This window comes from Sminthopsis crassicaudata, chromosome 1, assembly GCF_048593235.1.
Source record: "Sminthopsis crassicaudata isolate SCR6 chromosome 1, ASM4859323v1, whole genome shotgun sequence".
Classification (NCBI taxonomy): Eukaryota; Metazoa; Chordata; class Mammalia; order Dasyuromorphia; family Dasyuridae; genus Sminthopsis; species Sminthopsis crassicaudata.
The window spans coordinates 440,427,481-440,436,473 of record NC_133617.1 but is presented as its reverse complement, the minus strand read 5'-3'; the positions used below and the strand labels follow the sequence as shown (position 1 = coordinate 440,436,473).

The following is an 8,993-nucleotide window of genomic DNA, read 5'->3' as shown; positions in this document are numbered from 1 at the left end:
AAGGAGAAATTTGAATCTAAGTCTTCTTACTTTCAACACCAGCTTTGTATCTGCTTTGCTGATGCTAATTATTCATGTTTAAAAATACTTCCCCCTCCTCTTCCAAAGTAAGATGTTGTTAAATTTGTCTGTTCAGCTTTGCTATGGCATTAATACCAAGACTAAAAGATCTCTGGAGTTCTGGTAACCTAACATATTTAAGGGGAACACAGCTTCAACAGCTAGAGTAAGCCAGGGAACTATTCCCTAGTTCAATGAGTTTATTAGCCTCTAAACTTGTTTCTGAATCACCATCATCCCTAGAGAAGAGGGTTCAGAGCTTTATGGTTACAAAACAATGAAAAACTAATCCCTGGGAAAATGAGAACAGGGACCCAGGACATGGACTGATTTATCAAATCAACTAATCAATTAACAAGCATTTATTATGAACCTATTATGTGCCAGACATTAAACTGGGTGCCAGATGTTGAAATATAAAGAATAAAATAATCCCACCTTCAAAGCACTTGCATTCTAAACAAAGGAGACAACATACATGTAATGCATAATACATACACATATACACAAACCATACATGCATATGTGTTTATACACATATATTGTTGCGGTCAATGTTTATCCTTTATTTTCAGAGGAGCAATCTCATCACAAGATTATGTCTTGCTTCATGGGTAAATTGAATTTAAATGAGCCAGAGTTGCACAAAATTGTCAACTTCATTCTCTTTTCCAGATGATTGGTGATGGCCTAGGACGCATTGAATAACCTTGTCATCTCCAGAGATTCTGTTTCAGCCACCTTTGTGGTCATTGGAACAAATCGTTCTCATCTGCCCATTCTGCCAGGAAGTCTCCACATGCTGGGGGTAGACAACAAAGTTAAGGGCCTGTCAGTTCTCCTCAACCTGGTTTAGCCCATATACAAATAGGCATATATAGACATCTATGTAGTTGTATGTGTACATATATATGAACATACATATACGTGTATATACCCATACCTACATGTATCTAAACACATAAATATTTTATAAATATAAACTGGGTTTGGGGGTAAACTGATGTCAAGAGCAGGTAAGTGACTAATGCTGAACCTGTTTTGTTTTCATGGAAATGAAGATACTAAGCATTAAAAAGAGACTCTCAGAATCCTAGAATGGCTTAATTCCCAGGTCAGTATTTAATTTAATAGACCAAGCTCACTCTCAATTTGCCTCCCACTATGCCAAAGCTATCCCCTACGATCAGAAGTTGTGCACCATTTTTTATTACCTCTATTTTCATAAAGCTGCGTGGACTTTCCAGAGAGAGTGCCCAATAAAACAGCTGTCCCAATTAAGCATGTCCCAGGTACTGGAAGCCAAATGATAAGCTTTTAGTAATAGTTAGATGTTTTATGTAGAGTCTGTTCTTTTTCTCTCCCTTCTATTTTTTTGCTTACAAAATGCAATTTAAGCAAAAAAGGTCCTAGAAGTGATTGATGATGTTTGGTTAAAAAAAAAAAAAGATTCAATCATTAAAGATAAAAGGAAGAAGTTATTGCTTCATCAAATGGGCTGGGAGATGGAAAGAAAAGGAAAGAAATTTCTAGAAATCATGCTTACAACAACAAAGACAATACCTGTGTGTATGTGTATGTATGCATGTGTATGTGTGTGTTGCAAAGGAAAGACTCATCATTTATTAATATAAGTTGTCATGATCACAGTATAGGTACAAAGAAAACAACTAGGGAATGTGTCTATGTTTATCTGGGCAGTTTTTCCAAGACTCCTGAACCAGGCCATAAAACATTGAGATACAATTCTGGTATCTGATAAGGTAAAACAGAGGATATTTTTTCCAACCCAGGGTTATTGGAAGAGGAAAAAAAAAATGACAGCCAGAGAAAGGATTACCTATTCTAATAATCCATGAGAAAAGCTGTTTGAAGTTTTATACATTGTCATCCAGGAGGAAAATAAGTGTAGCAAATACAGGAAGTACTTGTTTGATTTTCTTTTTTCCCAATAAGTGGAAATCTTCCAGGTACTTCAGGTGCATGCCCTGCCTCTGAAAATTTTCTAGGAAAGTGGGTAGAACTTCAAGCTGGGGAAGGGGCGGTAGAGAATATCTTCTACAAACAGTTCTTTGCTTAAGTTCTTGACTCCTTATTCCTCTAGAGTACCAGAGATTCCACAGCTCCAATCAGAAGTGGAGAACTAAAACAAATCACTTAGGATATTACCTAAGCAAGTACTATGAGGTAGGGAACCTCAAAGGGAGGAAATTATCTATAACTATGCCTATCTATTCATCTATCTATCTATATATGTCTATGATATATATTTTTCTCTTCCTCCTTTCTGAATCAAACTTATAAAAGAGGCAGAAATGGTCAGAAACTGTAAGTATACTGTATAAAAATAAAATGGGGAAAGGTAATTCTTGGCAACTTAGATAAGTTATGAGAATTACGCATTCATTTTTCACCACTGAACTTGCCCATCTATAATAAATATTGGAGTTTTAGAAAAATTTACAAACAATTCCCAAATACTAACAGGACCAGAAGGGCAAGAGAGCAGGACACAGAAGCTTATGAAGAAGACTGATAGAAATGGAATGAGGAGCCTGGTCTAACAGCTGGGACCAATAATAGAAATTGTCTCCTTATCAGGAATATGGTACAATTGCTTGGGAAACACCTAGGGAGGCACATGGTAAGGAAAAGGCCTGGAGAGTCAGATCTAAGACCCTAATCTGGCTTGTGTTGTGAGAAAAGGAAAGACAACAATAAAAAATAGAACTTTATTCTTTCTATTTTATTATATATATATATATATGTATATATATATATACATATATATATATATATACATATATATATATATCTCCAAACTTCACTGAAAATAGCATGTTTTTGAACAAAGTCCTATTTTAAGAGAAGTGGCTTCCAAAGGAGTTAGGTTAGAACCAGATGGACAGCAAACCCTTCTAGGATTGTTCTACTTTGGTATTTATGCCAATGAACTGCTGACTTGTTCCCTAAGCAAATGGACTTCTCTATACTAGTGCATTTGGGCTCCTCAGCATTAGCCTGGAAATCACTTGGGAGATAAACTCCACTATAAATTACAAAAATTGTCTGTGCTGCAACTGACCCCAGTGGGAACACCCTACTGATCCCAATTTCATCCTTGTTTGATACCTGTCATCAAATTATTATAAGCTAGTAATTCTAAGCCATTTTCCTATTAACAGCTCTCATGTCCAGTTAAAATCTTGGATCTGAACTAAAGAAACAAGATATATTGTTTTCTGTAATCCACCTGAAGACAACAATCTCAAAATGTCTACATGCAAAACCTGAAAAGTTTTCTTGGAAGAACTCAAAAAAGATTTTAAAAATCAAATAAAAGAGGTAGAAGATAAATTGCAAAAGGAAGGACAAAAATTGACTGAAGAAAACTTAAAAAAGAAAATTAGCCAAATGGAAAAGGAGGGACAAAAACTTACTGAATAAAATGATGCCTTAAAAATTAGAATGAGGAGAGGAGAGGAGGAGGGGAACCAAGATAGCAGACAGAAGCTAGGAAATGGACTGAGCTTTCCCCAACTTCACTTAGAAAGAACATTAAATCAAATCTCCAAATGGATTTTAAAGAACAGAACAAGAAAAAAAAGGAGTAAAAAAATTTCCAGCTTAAGGCAACTTAGGAGTACATCAGGAAAGATGTCTCATTTGGATAATATCTCAAAGGATTATACAATATCAGACAGATGATGTCTGGGCAAGCCAGTGGGAGGCTCCTAGTCAAAATACAGATCTGTAACAAAGGTTCCTTTATCCTAGATGAGTGGGCAAGTGGCACAACAAATTAGTTGTAAGACCTCCAGTTTCAGTGCAGAAGAAAAATTGTGGGCCCCACAACAATAGGCCTGACTAGGCTGGGCCAACCCAGGGCAAGCATCTAAAGTCTGTGAGTAGAAAATCAGTGACCAGGCTGCTGACTCCAGGAGACAGTGTCTCGGGTGACCCAGGAGCAGATCTCAATTGTAAAAGTCATAAAATGAGTAAGAAACAACCACTATGGCAATAGAAAAATATCAAAGCACACACATGTATACACACATATTTGCAAATATTCATCCAGAACATGTAGTCCAGAATAACAGAAGAGGAAAAAAAAATCTTAATAATGCTATTTTAGAAAAAGAAAAACAAAGCATCAATGAATTTCCTAAAAAAAAAAATCTCCATGGACAGATAGATTTACAAATGAATTCTACCAAACATTTGAAGAGCAATTAATTTTAATACTATATAAACTAATTGGAAAAAGAAGTGAAAGTTCTACTAAATTTTTGACACCAATATGGTGCTGACATCCAAGCCAGGAAGAATCAAAACAGAAAAAAAAAAATTATAAGTCAATTTTTTTAATGAATATTGATGTACAAAAGTAAGTAAATGTTAGGAAAGTGATTACTACATCTTATCATGAGGATAATGTACTATGGCCAGCTGAGATTTATACCAGGAATGCAGGAATGCGATATTAGGAAAACTACCAATTCATCATATAAATAGCAAAATTGAAAGAAATCATATTATCATCTCCATAGATGCAGAAAAAGCTTTTTAAAAAATACAACATCCATTTCTACTAAAAACACTAGAGTGTGAAGGTCCTGAATTGTAAAGGTCTGGTTGTCTCTAAGTTATCCTTAGGGACTGCCGTCTCAACTCAATCTCCCAGCCAGACTCTCTCCTTCCAGCCTGCTGTCCCAACTCTGTCCCAGACTAGACTACCCTCCAGACCGAATGCTACCCTCATTTATCCTTGCAGAGATTGTAGTGAGAACTCAGCGGGGCCTGGGGAAATACTTCAACCAATGAAGTTGCTTCTCTTAAAGGTGCAAACTTCTTTTAAACATGTAAGCTCTACCTCAGAAGATCAAAGGTGTAAACTCCCTTCAAAGGCCTGAACCAAAAGTGTGAATTCTGAGCTAGAGAATTGTTTAGATAACCTGAGTTCTCACCTTGTAATCCTAATATCAGATCAATGGAATTTTCCTTAAAAGTATAAGTAGTGTCTATCTAAAACTACCAAAAGCTAGAAGCTTTCCCAATAAGATCAGGAATGAAACAAGGATATCCATTATCATCATAATTATTCAATATGACACTAGAAATGTTAGCTTTAGCAGAAAGAGGAGAAAAATAAATTGAAGAAATTAGACTCATTCTTTGTAGATATGATGGCATATTTAGAGAATCAACTAAAAAACTTCTTGAAATAATTAACAACTTTAGCATAATTGAAATCTATAAAACAAACCCATATAAAACATCAATATTCCCATATATTTCCAACAAGACCCAGAAGCAAAAGAAAGAAAAAAAGAAATTCTACTAAAAAAATGTAGCAATATAAAACATTTGGGAGTGTACTGCAAACAGTGGCCTAGCCATTCCAGATCTAAAACTATATTGTAAAATAACTAGGTATACAAGACACTAATAAATGACTATATTAATCTACTATTTGATAAACCCAAAGAATCTAACTCCTGGGATAAGAACTCATTATTTAACTAAAACTAGGAACATTGAAAAATTGTATGGCAGCAAGTACGCATAGATCAGCATCTCACAGTATATACCAAGATAAGGTCAAAATGGGTACATGATTTGGACATAAACAGTGAGACCATAAGCAAATTAGGAAAGCAAAGGATAGAAATACAAAGGAGGGAAGAATTTGTAAGCAAACAAGAGATGGAGAACATTTTAAGATGCAAAATAGATAATTTTGATTACATTAAAATAAAAATATTTTGTACAATTAAAGCTAATCCAGCCAAGATGAAAAGGAAAGCAGAAATCTGGGAGATGATATTAACAATCAACATTTCTGATGAAGTCCTCACTACTCAAAGATATAAAGAAATAGGTCAAAATTTTAAGACTTCAAATTATTTCTCAATTGATAAATGATCAAAGAATATAAACAGACAGTTTTCAGATGAAAAATTAAACTATTTTGAATCATATGAAAAAAAGTTCTAAATCACTATTGATTAGAAAAATGCAAATTAAAACAGCTCTGAGCTACCACTTAATACCTATCAGATTGGCTAATATGACAGAAAAGGAAAATTATAAATTTTTGGGAAGATCTAGGGAAATTATAACATAGCGCATTGTTTGGTGGAATTATGAACTTATCCAACTATTCTGGAGAACAATGACCTAAAGATATCATAAGAAAGGGAAAAGGACCCACAAGTACAAAAATATTTATATTGGCTCACTTTGTGGTGTCAGAGAAATGGAAATTGAGATTATGCCCATTGATTAGAGGTATGGTTAAACAAGTTGTGGGGGACAGTTAGATGGCACAGTGGATAGAGCACCAGCCCTGAAGTCAGGACTACCTGCGTTCAAATCTGGTCTCAAACACTTAACACTTCCTAGCTGTGTGATCCTGGGCAAGTCACTTAATCCTAATTGCCTCAGCAAAAAACAAAACAAAACAAACAAACAAAAACAAGTTGTGGTATATGAATGTAATGGAATACTATTGTTTTGAAAGAAAGGATGAGCAAGCAGATTTCAGGAAAACTTGGAAAAACTTGCATGAACTAATGCTGAGTGCAATGAGCAGAACCAGGAGAACTTGTAAACAGTAAAAGCAATGATAGACTTAGTTCTTCTAAGTAATACAATGATCCAAAAAAAAAAATTTCCAAAAAATTCATTATGGAAAATGCTATCTACATATGAACAAAAATTGTGGACTCTGAAACCAGATGAAAGAATATTATTTTCAAATGTTTTCTTGTTGATTTTTGCTTTTTCTTTCTCGTTGGCTTTTGTTTTGTTCTTTCACAACATTACTAATGTGGAAATATATTTAACATGATTGATCATGTATAACCTATATCAGATTACTCACTATATTGGAGAAGAAAGAAGGAGGAAAGGAAATTTGGAACTCAAAATCTTGCAAAAATGAATTTTGGGAAAATTATTTTTACACAGTTAGAAAAAAATGAAATACTATTTTTTATTTTTTATTTTATAATTATAAAATTTTTTGACAGTACATATGCATGAGTAATTTTTTGGCAATCCCATACATTTTACATGTGTTACAGTATAACCTAGATACAATATATGTGTGTAAATCCCATTTTCTTGTTGCACGTTAAGTATTAGATTCCGAAGGTATAAGTAACCTGGGTAGATAGACAGCAGTGTTAACAATTTACATTCACTTCCCAGTGTTCCTTCTCTGGGTGTAGTTGTTTCTGTCCATCATTGATCAACTGGAAGTGAGTTGGATCTTCTTTATGTTGAAGATATCCACTTCCATCAGAATACATCTTCATACAACATTGAAGTGTACAGCGATCTTCTGGTTCTATTCATTTCACTCAGCATCAGTTGATGTAAGTCTCTCCAATCCTCTCTGTATTCCTCCTGCTGGTCATTTCTTACAGAGCAATAATATTCCATAACCTTCATATTCCATAATTTACCCAACCATTCTCCAATTGATGGGCATCCATTCAACTTCCAGTTTCTAGCTACTACAAAAAGAGCTGCCACAAACATTTTGGCACACACAGGTCCCTTTCTCCTCTTTAGTATTTCTTTGGGATATAAGCCCAATAGTAGCAATGCTGGGTCAAAGGGTATGCACAGTTTGATAACTTTTTGGGCCTAGTTCCAAATTGCTCTCCAGAATGGCTGGATTCTTTCACAACTCCACCAACAATGTATCAGTGTCCCAGTTTCCCCACATCCCCTCCAACATTCATCATTATTTGTTCCTGTCATTTTAGCCAATCTGACAGGTGTGTAGTGGTATCTCAGAGTTGTCTTAATTTGCATTTCTCTGATCAGTAGTGATTTGGAACACTCTTTCATATGAGTGGATATAATTTCCATTTCATCATCTGAGAATTGTCTGTTCATATCTTTTGACCATTTATCAATTGGAGAATGGTTTGTTTCTTATAAATTAGGGTCAGTTCTCTATATATTTTGGAAATGAGACCTTTATCAGAACCTTTAACTGTAAAAATATTTTCCCAATTTGTTACTTTCCTACTAATCTTGTTTGCATTAGTATTGTTTGTACAGAAACTTTTTAGTTTGGTGTAATCAAAATCTTCTATTTTGTGATCAATAATGATCTCTAGTTCTCCTCTGGTCATAAATTCCTTCCTCCTCCACAGGTCTGAGAGGTAGATTATCCTCTGTTCCTCTAATCTATTTATGATCTCATTCTTTACGCCTAAATCATGGACCCAATTTGATCTTATCTTGGTAGATGGTGTTAAGTGTGGATCCATATCTAATTTCTGCCATACTAATTGAAAAAATGAAATACTATTAAGTACAAAAAATTCATCAGATCATTATTCTCATACTCTATGATTCATTAAACTCCTGTCTCAATATTCCAGGGAAAATTATTATTTAATGCTTAAATTTAGGGTTTTGTACTGTCTCATCAAAGTAGAATATAGAAAGATACTAAACGTTAAATGTAAATAAGATTTGGGACAGATGTTCACTTACTGTTCACAAAATGATAGCTTAATATAATAACTTTTATATGCGACCATTGACCAAAAAAAATACATTGACCAATAAACAAGCGAAGTAATCAATCCATACTTTTGTTCATCCATCTTTAAATAAATTTTCAATCTCCTAGGTTAAGGCAAACAAACACAAAGTAGAAATGAAAACCAAATGCCCAGGTTCAGTCTCACCTAGATGAATGTCATTGTTATAGCAACCATTTGGCAGCAGTTACCTTTCTGTCAATTTAGAGAAGAGTTACCCCTCATGGGAAGTCCCAGAATTACATGGTAGTAAATATATGAGATTTGAACTCACATCCTAAAACGATTTGCTACTCTTCCTGGTTACCTCCTGCACTTTTCAAGTTTAGAATGCAAAATGCTTCATTTTCCTTTGAACTATAA

The 8,993-nt window shown here is 34.4% G+C and overlaps 1 long non-coding RNA gene across 2 annotated transcripts in view; it reads right to left on the bottom strand.

Annotated features, from left to right (window-relative positions):
- Window positions 1–500: 500 nt before the first annotated feature.
- Window positions 501–8,993, bottom strand: part of LOC141554937 (uncharacterized) — a 43,615-nt gene continuing 35,122 nt past the window's right edge. For both annotated transcript variants that reach the window (XR_012486009.1, XR_012486010.1), the window contains exons 3-4: window positions 1,275–1,355; window positions 501–862 (exon numbers count right to left, since the gene is read on the bottom strand). This is a non-coding gene — a long non-coding RNA (uncharacterized LOC141554937). The remainder of the gene's footprint in view (window positions 863–1,274; window positions 1,356–8,993) is intronic.